The sequence below is a fragment of the Girardinichthys multiradiatus genome, chromosome 21 (assembly GCF_021462225.1).
Source record: "Girardinichthys multiradiatus isolate DD_20200921_A chromosome 21, DD_fGirMul_XY1, whole genome shotgun sequence".
Lineage (NCBI taxonomy): Eukaryota > Metazoa > Chordata > Actinopteri > Cyprinodontiformes > Goodeidae > Girardinichthys > Girardinichthys multiradiatus.
In genome coordinates, this window is record NC_061813.1 from 29,012,112 (window position 1) to 29,018,517 (window position 6,406).

The window sequence follows — 6,406 nt, forward strand, 5'->3', positions numbered from 1 at the left end:
GAGCAGAGGCTGCAACTCTGGTTTTCTCATCTAACTATCTCACTCATAATCCTTGTGGAAGATGTTTAAAGAATTGTTAAAATTGGCATTGCTGGCAGCGGTGGGACCATCAACAAATTGGATGTTAGAAATTAAGAATAGGATGTCATCAAAGTACATGTACATGTAAAAGTACACAGACGAATACTTCTGGTAAATAGTATGCGTGGCAAGATAAGAAACAAGTTGACAGCCGCTTTAGAAATAGTGGAACTCCTCATTCTCCAGGTCCAACCTACCTTATAAGGGGTTTTAAAGCAGATGATTCAGGTAGAGTTGAGCAAAGAGCTGTTCAGGATGTGACATGTTACTGAATCACTTTAGGAAAACAGTTTTAACCTCGAGAAACTCTATTGACATTGTGCTAATAACAGCCATAACGAAACTCCAGCTGTTTAAAAAAATATTGTAAATGTTCCAGAGGTCTGAATCAGCATGACAGAGTAGGTTATGTATTTAGCAGTGTTTAACAAAATGAGAAGGCACTTTAAAAAAAACCTTAAAAAATCAAGTATTTATTACAAAATACATTGTAATATAGTATAAAAAATTTTTGTTTTACATCTACTCTCTCTAACCACATGTCAAGGTTTGTCTTTGTTGAATTAAAGCTATAATTATATGCAATTTTCCAGATTAAATCACTACAGTGTCCTACTGTAAATTGTCTAGAGGGATTTGGTGTGGTTTTTGTTCCCTCTGTGATTTCATGCACATGATGTCTTTTCTTATATATAATAAATGGCTGCATAAAAACAGTCGCATTTGATTAGCACTCAGTGTTGGCAATGCGTGCAGTCCTTTGTTGATGACAGGTCAGCAAGCGGAGCAGCTGGCCCATCTTGTCTAACCATCCTGCTCTGACAAAGAAACAAATAAATAAATATCTTTGTTTTTGCATTTACCTTCTCAGATTTGCGTCCTTTCAGTGTGATTCCCACCCCCCCCCTATTTCCCTCACTTTCCCCTTGAATCAGTTAGGGACAAAGTAAATCCGAGTTATTCCAGCCGGTACCGATCTGTCTTCATCCTCAGTTCATCCATCCAGCGGTTTGGTTTCAAGTTAAATCAAGTGTTGCAGTCCTGAAGGCTGAAGGAAGCGCTGGATGAGGCTGTCATTTTCTTTCATGTGGAGAAATCATTGAGGGGAAAATCCTGCAGATGCATGCCTGGTGATGGAAAACAAAGAGGAAGGAGGAAAAGTGGGATCCTGGAGTATCCCGGAGAGAAGCAGCCTCCTCTCCACTTCCTACTACCAAACTTCCATCAACCCCCACACAACATGGCCGACCCAGCCTGCGGGACTGGAGCCACGCAGCTGGAGACGCAGACATACAGAGCCGTCTAGAGCAGCTGGTCTGAGAGCAGCCGGGGCGTGAAAAAAATCACGCAGAGATAAACGGTGAAAACCATTACGTTGGGAAAAAATAATAAATAGCAGATGAGAAAAGAGATGTGGAAATAAGCAAACCGGCCCTTAAATAATATTTATTGTGCAAAAACGGAGTATTCAATGGTACCGTTCCCATGCACAAATAGTTCTATGGCGCTCTCTGCTGGTTTTATGGGTCTACTGCAGGTCCAAAAGTAAGATTCGGTGAACTAATGGTCCGTTAAGGAACAGTTCCGTTATTTTGAACCAGTTTGCAGATTCTTTAAAGCATGCAATGTGCAATAGGCATGTTTTTACGCCTTGTATATGTAAAAAAAGTTTATCTTAAAGTATATTTGTACAGTGCTGCGAATCTGTGTAGCAACATGAAGTAGGCTAAAACTTCTCAAAACATCATGTCCTGATGTGAAGAAATTCCAGAATAGATAAGAAACAAAATCAATATAATCATAATCAGTCATCTTAGACTTGGGGACTGCAGAAACCACATTAAAAGCCATTAATCACATATAAAGAAACATGGAAGAGTGGTGATATGTCCCAGAAATGTCATAACTCCACATTTGACTTGCTTCCATTAAGATCCGTGTTCCTGATTTCATAAAAAAACAGACTGGGAAAAAATTGCATCAATGAGAGAGTTCCAAGTCAAAGTCTTTGCCAATCAGAAAGAATCAAGGGCTGTCTAACATTGTCTTAAAAAATTCATAAAATCAAGGTGATTCCCATAACTTGACTATTTTCCATAGAATGCCAAATTCCAAACTCTTCTGAGCATGGATGGTTCTAGAGAGAGGCCTACAGGGGCCAGCGCCCCTGTAGAACTGGTCCTGGCCCCTGTACTGAAGACATAATAATAAATCAGTTTCTTATGATTATATATGCTGGTACAGAAACTGTAACTGATTGGTCCCTTGAACCAATACATTTTTTTAACTTTACAGTTTATGAATTAAAAATGAAGGTATTGCGCTTTAAGCTTCAAGCATGTTGAGATAGGATCACAGTTTTCATCTGATAGATCAGAGGTCTGCAACCTGCAGCTCCAAAGCCTCAAGTGGCTCTTTGGCTCACTGAATATAATAAACAACGAAATATTGCCCTGTTTTTTTTTTTTTTTTTTTTCTTCAATCTTTTGTTCTGTGCCCCCATGAAAAAACACTGTCGTCTCCCTGCCCCCCTGGTACATTTGGTCTAGAAACGCCACTGCTTCTGAGACCTTTCTAAATCTCCTTCCAGACTCATTAAGGCAGTTCTGAAGGCAAAAGGGGTCAAATCCAGTACTAGGAAAGTGTACCTAATAAAGTGGCCGGTGAGTGTATATGTCTAGGTAAACAGTTTCTAGACATTCTAATTGACTTAAAAAAATTCAGTTATGATTTTTGTTTGTTACATTTATTTACAGGTGACATCTCAACCTGTGCCACACAACGTGACAATTCGTTGGAGTTGTTCTGTTCCATTTAATTTGATTCAATTTAAAAGTACTTTAAGAAATCCCAAATGAAAATTGTTATTTTAACTCATATTGTCCACGTTTCTTAAGTGACTCTTTGAAATTCTTTCGGATTTATGCTTTTTAAATCTTTTCTTTCTCCTTTTTCTTGCATGAATTATTGTTTTTTTTTGTTGTTAGATTTTTCCTGGTGGTTGTTGATACTGTGCAGCTGGAAGGATTTTTCGTGTTACTTTTGTACAGTTTTTATGATGTGTAGCCATAATAAACAATGAATAGTTGATCAACATCTCCAAAGGTCACATAATACCCAAGATGCAACCCCAAATCCCAGATGAGTTAAAAAGGAGCCATGGTGGATGGGGAGCAAGAGCACAGCAGATTTATCTATGGGTCACTACCATGTTTAATTTCCCTGTGGGTATTAGGAAAGTGTTTTTGTATAGAAGTGAACTCAATTTATGTAATCGGAACTGATAAGGATGTCAATAACTTTGCTGTTGGTGATTTTGTTAAAAACAATTGTTGCCTAACATTAGATTTTTTCCCCCCACTCAATGGTTGTACACACTAAGAGGTAAGATTAGTCTAACTGTGAGACTATGCTGCTGCAGTAAAAGATACATTTATTATTAGACTATTTTTTTCATCTTCACCGGGGTAACCATTAAATGTTGAGAACCCTGCTTATGAAGTTTACTGATTGGGTACTAAATTGCACTAACATTTTATCCTTCATAGTACTTCATAAAATCTATTTAGTGTCTCGTCTGCATGCATTAAGTAACAAATTTTATCAGAAATGTCTGTTTACAAGACTATATACACCATGTTGATTAGTGTGTTGATTACTGCCAGTAATTTATCTATGATGACCCCAGTTTATTGAGAAATCAAGTCAATTATCCTGCCACTGATGAAGTCATCCGTAATCTTTACGGATGTTTAATATGTAAACTGATTAAATGTTAACTCTACCAACTCTACCAGGGGATAATAAAAATTAAATAATATGTGCAAATAAAAACAGTATACTGGCGTGGTTACTCATGGGATAAGAAAGTGGGAATGACTTGTGAGACTAAGACAAAAGAAAATAATGAAAATAAGTACAATTTTTGTTACATGTATAATTGAGATGTCCATGTCTTTGAAAATGTTGATACTTTCGCTAAAGCCCTGCTGTAATCTTGTCTTTATGCCCTCTGATGGAGGATAGAGGAAGTGCTACAGGAAGTGCCACAGGTGGTAAGTGCCAGTTTTATTAAAGAGACCAAGATGACTGTGCACATCTGATGAGAAGCAGATCTGTTTTCATGGAGTACAAAGCCCCTTTATTGGAAAGGTGACAGGAAGTAAGATGTAAATACAAAATACAGCGAAAATCTACTCATTATGCATAAAAGCTTGTTTGGAAACCTAACAATTTAAACAATGGTCATCTATCCACATAGCATTATGCTCAAATCTTGTCGATGTCTATAAAAAGCATGTAGTTGCACTGAAACTTGCCAAGAGACATACAGGGGTTGGACAATGAAACTGAAACACCTGGTTTTAGACCACAATAATTTATTAGTATGGTGTAGGGCCTCCTTTTGTGGCCAATACAGCGTCAATTTGTCTTGGGAATGACATATACAAGTCCTGCACAGTGGTCAGAGGGATTTTAAGCCATTCTTCTTGCAGGATAGTAGCCAGGTCACTACGTGATACTGGTGGAGGAAAACGTTTCCTGACTCGCTCCTCCAAAACACCCCAAAGTAGAACTGGTGACTGTGCAGGCCATGGGAGATGTTCAACTTCACTTTCATGTTCATCAAACCAATCTTTCACCAGTCTTGCTGTGTGTATTGGTGCATTGTCATCCTGATACACGGCACCGCCTTCAGGATACAATGTTTGAACCACTGGATGCACAGGGTCCTCAAGAATGGTTCGGTAGCTCTTGGCAGTGACGCGCCCATCTAGCACAAGTACTGGGCCAAGGGAATGCCATGATATGGCAGCCCAAACCATCACTGATCCACCCCCATGCTTCACTCTGGGCATGCAACAGTCTGGGTGGTACTCTTCTTTGGGGCTTCTCCACACCGTAACTCTCCCGGATGTGGGGAAAACAGTAAAGGTGGACTCATCAGAGAACAATACATGTTTCACATTGTCCACAGCCCAAGATTTGCGCTCCTTGCACCATTGAAACCAACGTTTGGCATTGGCATGAGTGACCAAAGGTTTGGCTATAGCAGCCTGGCCGTGTATATTGACCCTGTGGAGCTCCCGACGGACAGTTCTGGTGGAAACAGGAGAGTTGAGGTGCACATTTAATTCTGCCGTGATTTGGGCAGCCGTGGTTTTATGTTTTTTGGATACAATCCGGGTTAGCACCCGAACATCCCTTTCAGATAGCTTCCTCTTGCGTCCACAGTTAATCCCGTTGGATGTGGTTCGTCCTTCTTGGTGGTTTGCTGACATTACCCTGGATACCGTGGCTCTTGATACATCACAAAGACTTGCTGTCTTGGTCACAGATGCGCCAGCAAGACGTGCACCAACAATTTGTCCTCTTTTGAACTCTGGTATGTCACCCATAATGTTGTGTGCATTTCAATATTTTGAGCAAAACTGTGCTCTTACCCTGCTAATTGAACCTTCACACTCTGCTCTTACTGGTGCAATGTGCAATCAATGAAGACTGGCTACCAGGCTGGTCCAATTTAGCCATGAAACCTCCCACACTAAAATGACAGGTGTTTCAGTTTCATTGTCCAACCCCTGTATATTACAATAATTACATGAAAGAACTAATGACCAGTTACCAAGAAATATTCAGACACACTCTTCATCTCTATATTGTTTGAATATTATGTATTTACCTCTATTTGAACTGTTTTTATTTGGACATCCCTTGAATTCTACTTTCAAACTGCTCCATAGTTTTATTCCTTGAAAGGAAATAAAAAAAACTTTTACAAACCACCCCTGGTTTAAAATTAAACTGTCCCCTTTAATTATAACCCCCTTCCCTTTCAATGAACAACTGTTGCACATTACCTTGTATTAGTAACAGTTTGCTTTATATTTTATTAGTGCTGTCTGAACCTCCACAAGGTCTGTGAATTTAAATTTTTCAGTGTTGACAGCAAAAATATTGAATTGGTTTGGTCCCTTTATCCGGTCCCATGAATGATCCTTAATGCTTACTTTTGTAGAATGAATCAAGGCTATTTTACACTTTTACAATTATTACCTCACACCTCTACAGTGGCGCAGTTTGGATCACTGTTGCCTTGCAGCAAGAAGGTCCAGGGTTCTCTGGCTTCCTCCCACAGTCCAAAAACATGCCTGTGATGTTAAGTGGTCTCCCTAAATTGCCCTTAGGTGTGTGAATGAGTGTGTGTATGGTTGTTTGTGTGTTGCCCTGCGATGGACTGGCGACCTGTCCAGGGTGTATCCCGCCTCCCGCCTATAGATTGCTGGAGATAGGCACCAGCTTCCCCGCGACCCACTATGGAATA

The 6,406-nt window shown here is 39.7% G+C and overlaps 1 protein-coding gene across 2 annotated transcripts in view; it reads right to left on the minus strand.

Moving 5' to 3' along the window:
- The window catches only part of LOC124857676 (tyrosine-protein kinase yes-like), a 36,154-nt gene extending 34,706 nt beyond the window's left edge, over nucleotides 1-1,448 (minus strand). For both annotated transcript variants that reach the window (XM_047349048.1, XM_047349047.1), the window contains exon 1: nucleotides 945-1,448. The gene's annotated coding sequence lies outside the window, so the exon portion shown is untranslated. The remainder of the gene's footprint in view (nucleotides 1-944) is intronic.
- Between the last annotated feature and the right edge of the window lie 4,958 nt (nucleotides 1,449-6,406).